The following is a 9240-nucleotide window of genomic DNA, read 5'->3' as shown; positions in this document are numbered from 1 at the left end:
TTATGTTTCCTAAATGCGATTTCTTAGTCTCGAAATCTCCTCTGAGGTTTGGCAATAACTGAAATTGTTTCGGAATAACTTTTGAGTACATTTCCATCCATCCATCCATCCATTGCCAGACGCCATGTATCCCAAATGGGGTGGCCAAGGGCTTAGAGTTAATTGTTTTACAGGGAGGGGCACTAAACCTCCACCAACCCCACTTGACACGTAGGGATGCCAACAGCATCTGGTGTTCCCAGGCGGTCACCCATCCAAGTACTAACCAGACCCAACGTTGCTTAACTTCGCTGATCGGATGGGAAGCGGTGTACTCAACGAAATTATGACCTCAGAAATTTTTTGTGAATTTTAGGCACAAATTGGAATGTTTTAAGGCTAATTTAGAGGACGTTTCTGGAAGTTTCATATTTAGTGTTTTCGGCCCCAATTAGCCGGTTTCTAGGATAAGTATAAGTTTTCAATAGTTCCCATAGCGAAGGATTTTACCGTAACGAGACATTTACCATTTTTTTTTTTTAAATATGAAGTTAAAACTACAAATGAAAGTCTTCCACTTCCTAACGTGTAAGTCCAAACAATCTCCAATGAAATTAATACATTTCATTCAATATTCCTTCAAACCTGCATTTGTTGAGGCTGTCATGCACTGAATGTCTACGGAGATAAGGAATAATGGTATAAATGATAATAAAATATATATATCAGTATTTCGATAGTGTTTATACTTCCTCGAATAAATTTTTAGGTGAGGGTCAAAAGCTCATTAATATTCCTTCTCACGAGATACCAGTTTTGAGACATTGTACCTAAAGAAATGTGGCTTATTGCGTAATACGAACCTTCATAATGTGCAATTTTTCCTCCTATACATACACTTTGGGGGATCAATGTAATTTTAATGTGCTTCGGCCGAAGATAAAAGAGAATACTCATTTAAAGCTTCTCGCTTGTTTTGATGTCCCGAGCATCAATGCAAACTTATTGTTCTTAAACAGATTACAGCTCTCTCTATGTTTTAATTGATATGTTGTATATTTCCTAAATGTCATTTTTTCACCCTCAGAACTGTCTTCTGAGTTTTGGAAATAATTAGAAGTTTCGTAATCAATTTTGGGTTCATAAAATAAAAATACAGAAATCCCTCAAGTAAAATAGTGTTGAACTACTCCTAGAGTGGATGCTATCAGCCGAACTAGTCCCCAATTGATATTCACTTATACTTGCATCCACGATTAACGTGAATAATAATGATAAATAAAAACAAGGTAATCGACTGATAGGAAATTAAAAATCCAGTTAATTTCAACACAACAGGATCAATAGTGCATATCTAAATAGGGCAATGTACTTTCTTTATTCGAATATATCTGATAATCAGTACCTAAACAATTTTCTTGAAAATGATTCATTCTTTTTAGAAATGATTTTACATAGGCAAACATGGATGAGATAATGAAACCGTCACACTGGGAAAATAATCCATTTTTTAACTTTGATCAGGAGGCTCATGGTGCCACTTCAAAGCCCTTGTTATACAGATATAATAATATCCGTTTTATCTCTAAATTTCCAGGTTGTTTACATTTCTGTAATCAAACGAATCTCTAATGCCAGCCTTCTTTACTTGTAAATCGAATTTGATTTTTTTTTTCCAAGACAAAATTATCTTTCCACCAGAATTTTTTGGTTAATTTTAGATTCAATAGAAGTGTTTCCCAGTTGAAGTTGGATATTGAGTGTTTTCGACCTAAGTAATGCTGTTTTTAAGATCACTCAGGTATAATAGTTTGGAATTTTCCCTAATTGGATGCTTTTACAGTAAGAAAACAACTTGACCATCTTTTTTATCTGAAGTAATGACCACAAATAAAAAGTCACAAACGACCCTCTTCCTTACGTAAAAATCCAAACAATCTGCAGACGGCATTAATACAATTCATTCAGTTTTCCTTCAACCTGAAGTTTTTGTCACTGTCATGCACTACATGTCTACAGAGATGAGGGATAATGTTATAAATGATAATATATTGTATAACTCGATACTACGATAGCATTAATACTTTCAGAAATAAATTTTTAGGTGAAAGTCAAAAACACATTAATATTCCTTCTCACGAGGTATCATAGTTTATAGAAATTGTACCTACTGAAAAATGGGTTCTGGTTTAATACGACTTTTCATAATATGCGAAAAAAAAAAAATTCAGGAGGATCGATGTAATTTTCATGTCCTTCTACTGAAGGTAAAAGAGGATAATCATTGGAAGTCTCCCGCTTCTTTCGGTACCACCACTGTCAATGAATACTTATTTTTATTAAACACCACAGAGGAAAGTTCTCTTTACCTGTGAATGTATTTCTTTTTTATTTCTTAATTATTTTTCATCCCCAGAAATATCTTCTGGAAGTGTTTCGCAATCAATTTTGAGTACATTTATGGAAGTTGCATATATAGCGAATTCGACAAAAGAAAATTTACAGCTGTATCTCCAGTAAAATAGTTTTGAACTAGGCCAAACGCGAATGCTGTCACCCGTAACTAGTTCACGGATTGCACTAAGTGATGTCACGATTAAGGTGATTATAAAATAAAAGCCACTAGAGTCATTGGAAATTAAGAATACAGATATTCTCAGTTAGGCTATTTTGCCTTGGTGAATATGGGAAATGATTTCACACGAACCATCATACAGCGAAAATATTCCACTTTTCTTATTTGATCAGGATCCTCAAGATACCACTTTAAAGACCTAGTTACAAAAATCAGAATAATATTCATTTTATTGCTAAATTTCCAAGTTGGTTTCACGTCTAATCAATCAAGACTCTATGGGCCTAAATAACAGAGCTGACCCCTTTTTTACCTGTGAATCGATTTCATGCTACGTATTACCTCATTTAGCCTTGTTATTGATTTTTTTTTTCCCAAGAACGTTTTCTGAATTTTAGAAAATTGGGAGTGATTACTAGCTAATTCGGAGTACATTTGTGGAAGATGAATATTCCGCGTTTTCTCCATAAGTAATTCTCTTTTTAAGATCACATGTATGACAGGTTTGAAGTATTTCGAAAGCGGATACTTTTACCGTAAGAAAATAACTTGACCAACAGAAAATGTTAATAATGACCATTTTCCTAACGCTCAAATAGACAATTTCCACACGACATGAATACAGTTTATTCAGTGTTCCTGGTCTACGGATATGAGGAATATCGTAATTTATTATATAAGTCGATACTGCGATAGTAATTACAGTTTCTCGAATAAATTTATAGGTTAGAGTCAAAAACTCATAAATATTCCTTTCCAACAGGTATCACAGCTTTGAGAGATTTTACTTCAGGAAATGTATATATATAAATTGTATATTTAAGTACGGCTATGTACTTTGAGTACATTTTGAGTACATTTGTATTTCACCTAATGATATGTGGCCTATGTTGTAACAAGGACCTTGATGATATACTTTTTTTTTCATTCATTTTGGAGGCTCGATGTCATTTTTAAGTGTTTAAATTGCGGATAAAAAAGAAAATATTCGAAATTTTTCTATTGTTTCATTGAACCCCACATCAACTGAAACATTTTTCTTGAACACCTCAGATGCCAGCTCTCTCTACATGTAATTCGATTTTTTTTTTCTCTGAAAAATGTCTTTTTTGAAAGGAAATGGGAGTTTCGCAAACAATTTTCAGTACATTTGTTGAAATTGCATATTTGGCGATTTCGACCAAAAAATTTGTTAAAAAAAAAGTTTTACACAATCACTCAAGAAAAATAGTTTTCACCTACAACCTAAGCAAGTTCAGAATTTGCACTACCTATTATAATTGATGTCACGATTACAATGAATATAAAAGACAAATGATTCATTTGAAATTGTCATGATAATCTCAGTTCGGTAGACACAACAGTTCAGCTCGAGGCACCGGCAACCTGTTTTCCTTAAAAGAATGTGAGTAAGCATGTAATGCTTATAAATTCTATATCTCAGTACGGCTATGTATTTACATTTTCCTAACAATATATATTTGTAAATGATTTATTGCCTTTCATAGTAAATATGGGTAACGATATCACACGAACCTAGAACGTATTCCTTATTTTTTTATTTGATCACGAGACTAAAGATGCCACTTTAAACCCTTGGTTATATAGATCATAATCCACAAATTTCCAATATGTTTTTGCGTCTCTAATCAAACGAAACTTTATGGGTCTAAACATCTGAAATGACCCTCTTCTTTTCCTGAATCGTTTTTTTTTTTCATGATAGAATTCTCTCCCCCAGGAACGTTTTCTGAATTTTAGAAACAATTGAGGGTGATTACTAGCTAACTTAGGGTATATTTGTTGAATATGAATATTTGGTGTCAGCCCAAAGGAATGCGTTTTATATCAAGTATAATAAAGGTACTTTTGTATTATTCATTATTCAGTTGCTTTAACCGAAACAAAACCACTTGATCCATTTTTTTTTTATCTGGTTACCACTGGAAATGAAAAAAGTAAAAAATGAACCTTATCCTGACGAAAAATACAAAGAACATCCATACGACAATACAGTTTATTGTGTTCCTTCAAATTGCAGTATATCTACGGAAATGAGGAAAATAGTAATTCATTTTATAAATAGGTGTTGCGATAGTGTTTTTACTTTGTCGTATAAGGTAAATATTAATATTCACTGTGTCATAGTTTTGAGATGTTATACTTAAGGAAATGTGGCTTATGGTGTAACACGAACCTTCACAATGTACGTTTTTTTTTTTTTTTTTTTTTTTTTTAGTGAGGTGGATCGATGTTATTTTAAAGTGCTCCATCTGCAGATAATAAAAAGTACTCATTCGAAGTTTCTCGCTTGTTTCGGTGACCAGCAAATCAGTTCAAACTTACTATTCTTAAACACCTCAGGTGCCAGCTCTCGTTACGTGTCAATCGATTTCTTGTTATATGTTTCCTAAACGGGATTCATTCATCCTCGAAAATATCTTCTCTGGAAATAATTGGAAGTGTTTCGAAATTAATTTTGAGTACATATGATGAAGTTGGATGGTTTGCGATTTCGACCAAAAATTATTTGATACATCACCCTAGTAAAACAGTTTCGAAACTCAAAAGTCGATGCTAGCAGCCGTAAGTAGATCCCAATTGGCATTAGATTCTATACTTGATTTCACTGCCAAGATGAATAAAAAACAAGGCAATAAAATACACAATGTCAATACGGTAAGGAAAACAGAACAGGTCGATGCTCTTGCAGTATGATTGTTTTTAGACCAATCACTAGGAAAAAGAAAAGTGCTTAAATGAGGAAGAAGTAATAGTAGTTGTATATCTAAGTACGGCTATTTACTTTATCCTAATACTGTAACAATATATATCTGATACTCCATGCCTAAAGAATTTTGAAAACGATATAATGCCTTTCGAAGCGATTTTTTTTTTTTTCATATTTGGATAGCGATATGACAGGAACCGTCATTCTGAGAAAATAGTCCATTCCTTAAATTTGATTAAAATGCTCACGATAACACTTTAAAGCCCTAGTTATATATATTAAAATAATATCTTTGTTGTCTCTTATTTTCCTAGTTATTTACACATCTCTGATGAAACGAAACTCTATGGGTTTAAATTCATCAAATACCTGCCGTCTTTACCTGTAAATCGAATTCATCCTAGCTGTTACATCATTTAGCCTTGTTACTGTATTTTTTTTTTTTTTCTCCGACGGATTTTTCTCACGATATATTTGATACAATTGGGAATGTCTCCCAGCCAGTTCAGGGAACATTTGTGGAAGTTGCATATTGCTGGTTTTCGCGATAAATTGTGCGATCTTTAGGATCACCCAAATTATTCCTAACTCGGATACTATTACTGTAACAAAGCTTGACGGTTTTTGTTTTAATCGTGTTAACATTACAAAAAATAAAAAAAGAAAAAGGCAAATGACCCTCTTCGTACAGTAAAATCAAAACAGTCTCCAGGAAACATTAATATAGTTCATGCAGTATTCCTTCAACCTGCATATTTTGTAGCTGTCATACACAATATGTCCACGGAAATGAGTATGATAATTCGTTATATATCTCGGTAATGCGATAGTTTCTACGTTCTAGTATAAACTGATAGGTGAAAGTCAAAACCTCATAAATATTGCTTTTCACGAGGTATCACAGTTTTGAGAGATTTTACTTAAGGAAATATGGCTTCTATTGTAACACGGACCTTAATGATGTGCAAATTTTTTATTTTCTTATTTTTTACATTCCTTAATTGGGATCGATGTAATTTTAAAGTGCTTCAACTGCAGATGAGAAAGAAATTAGAAATTTCTCATTTTTTCGGTGAGTCCAACATCAATTGAATCTTTTTGTTCTGAAACACTTCAGATGCTAGGTCTCTTTACGTGTCATTCGACTTCTTTTTGTGTTTGCTGAATGTGAAATTCTCATCCTCAGAAATGTCTTAAAGTTTTGGAGATGTTTCCAGGTATTTAATCTAACAAAACTCTATGGGCTTAAACAGATCAAATACCAGTCCTCTTAATCTGTGAATAGGTTAAACCTACCTTTTGCCACACTTGGCCTTGTTACTGATTTTTTTTTTCTTCGAGAGGGAATTATCTGACCCCGGAAATATTTTCTGAATTATAGACACAAATTGGAGTATTTTAAGGCTAGTTTAGAGTACGTTTATGGAAGTTGCAAATTTAGTGTTGTCCTAAATTATTCAAGTTCTAGGATAACGAGCATAATATTTTTGAATTATTTCTAAACCGGGTGCTTTTACCGTAAGGGATCAACTTTTACCCTTTTTTTTTTTAATCTGAAGTGAACTACAAATGAATTAGTCAAAACTCCGGCAACCTAATATTTTTAGACCCATCTTGAACAGTAAAACTGCGTGTATGAGGAACCAAGTAATGGTTTAGAAATTGTATATCTCAGTACGGCTATGTATATATCACTTTATAATAATAAATATGATAATTAATTTTCTTGTAAACTTCAGTCATTTTACCTAGGCGAACATGGGTAATGAAATCACACGAATTATCCTGTTGCGAAAATATATATATCTCTAAATTCTCTAGTTGTTTCCACGTCCTTAAACGATACTCTATGGGCTCAAACCCCTCAAAGGCCAGCCCTCTAAACCTTTGAATCGATTTCATTATACCTTTAACCTCATTTGGCCTTGTTACTGATTATTTTTTCCGAAAAATTGTGAATTATAGACACAAAGGTAATTTAGAGTACATTTGTGGAAGTTGGATATTTACTTTTTAAGGCCTCAATTATTTTATTTTTAGGATCACTCAGGTATAATAGTTTTGAATTATTCATAAAGCGGATCCTTTGCCGTAAGGATTCTTAACGTAAAAGTCCAAAAAATTCCATATGAAATAAAAGACAGTTCATTCAGTGTTCTTTCAACCTGCGTTTTTTGTGGTTGACGCGCTAAAACTGCAAATGAAAAAGTAAGAGTCCAAACAATCTTCAGAAATTAATACACTTCAGTGTTCCATCATTCTGCAATTTTTTGTAGCTGTCATGCACTATATGTCTACGTAGATGAGGAATAATGTTATAAATGATAATTTATATTAATACTGCAATGGCATTTATACTTTCTCGAATAAATTTTTAGGGTGAAAGTCAAAATCACATTAATATTCCTTCTCACGATCACAGTTCTGGGAAATTGCACCTTAAGAAATACGGCTTCTGGTGTAACACGACCATTCATAATTTGCATGTTTTTATTTCTTTGCATTCAGTCAGGAGGATCGATATAATTTTCATGGGATTCTAATGAACATAATTGAGAATACTCTTTCGAAGTTTCTCGCTTGTCAATTAAATCTTATTTTTCTTAAACACCTGAGATGACAGCTCTCTTTACCTGTGAATCGATTTCTCGTTTTTAAAGTTGCAGATTTAGCGATTTCGACCAAAAAAAAAAAAAAAAGTATCCAGCTATTTCTCCAGTAAAATAGTTTTGAACTACCCCAAACGCCAATGACGTCAACCATAACTAGTTCATAGTTTGCACTACCTCATATAATTTATGTCAAGATTAAGATGTATTTAAAAAGAAAGCCAAGAGATTCAGTGGAAATTTAAAATATAGATATTCTCAATTGGGCAGACAAAACACTTCAGCTCGACGCACCTGCTGTCTTATTTCTTTAAGACAGTGTACATGAGAGCAAATAATGTTTTTAAATTCCATATATCAGTACGGTTATTTCCTTTTTCCTAATAATATATATCTAATAATCATTACCTTAACAAGTTTCTTGTCAAGGATAGTGATTTTACCTTGGAAAATATGGGCAACGACACGAACAGTCATACAGGGAAAATATTGAATTTATAAATTAGCTAAAGATGTCACTTTAAATGCTTAATTATACAGATCAAAATAATATCCGTTCTCTAAATTTCCAAGTTGCTTTCAAATCTCTAATCAGACGATTCTCTATTGGCCTAAACACCTCAAATGATAGAATTCATCCTACGTATTACCTCATTTAGAATTTTTTTTTTTTTTTCCTGAGAGACTCTTGTTTCCCAAAGTAAAGTTTTCTGAATTTTAGATACAATTGGGACTGATTACTAGCTAATTCAGAGAACATTAGTGGAAGAGAAATATTTTGTGTTTTCCCCTAAGTAATGCTGTTTTTAAGATCACTCAAGCACATTAGGTTTGAATTATTACTAAGGCAGATGCTTTTATCGCAACTTGACCAACTTCTTTCTAATCTGAAGTTAAAACTACAAATGAAAAAAGGTAAAAAATGACCCTCTTCCTAACGAAAAAATAGACAACTTTCAGACAACAGTAATACAGTTCATTCAGTTTTCCTTCAACCTGATATATGTGTCCGGAGTTCAGGAAAATGGTATTTTATTACATAAATCGGTATTACGACAGTGTTTATACTTCTCGTGAAAATTTGTTGGTCAGAGTCAAAAGCTCGTAAATATTCCTTTCCACTAGGTATCACAGTTTTGAGAGATTTTACGTAATGAAATGTTGCTTGTGGTGTAACACGAACCTTGATAATGTGAGTATTCTTTTTCTTTCATTTTACTTTCATTGAGTAAGCTTGATGTAATCTTAAAGTGCTTTACTGCAGCTTAAAAAAAAAACTAATTCCAAGTTTCTCGTTTGTTTTGGTTACCCCGAAATCAGTTTAAGTTTAATATTCTTAAACACTT

At 32.7% G+C, this 9240-nt stretch overlaps 1 pseudogene; it reads right to left on the bottom strand.

Annotated features, from left to right (window-relative positions):
- Nucleotides 1-217: 217 nt before the first annotated feature.
- Nucleotides 218-337, bottom strand: LOC145412670 (5S ribosomal RNA; annotated as a pseudogene).
- Nucleotides 338-9240: the final 8903 nt, after the last annotated feature.

The sequence above is a fragment of the Coenobita brevimanus genome, chromosome 93 (genome assembly GCF_032717465.1).
Source record: "Coenobita brevimanus isolate Jiangsu-jjx chromosome 93, ASM3271746v2, whole genome shotgun sequence".
NCBI classification, from domain to species: domain Eukaryota; kingdom Metazoa; phylum Arthropoda; class Malacostraca; order Decapoda; family Coenobitidae; genus Coenobita; species Coenobita brevimanus.
The sequence above is the reverse complement of the archived record's forward strand: the minus strand, read 5'-3'. Positions and strand labels throughout refer to the sequence as shown.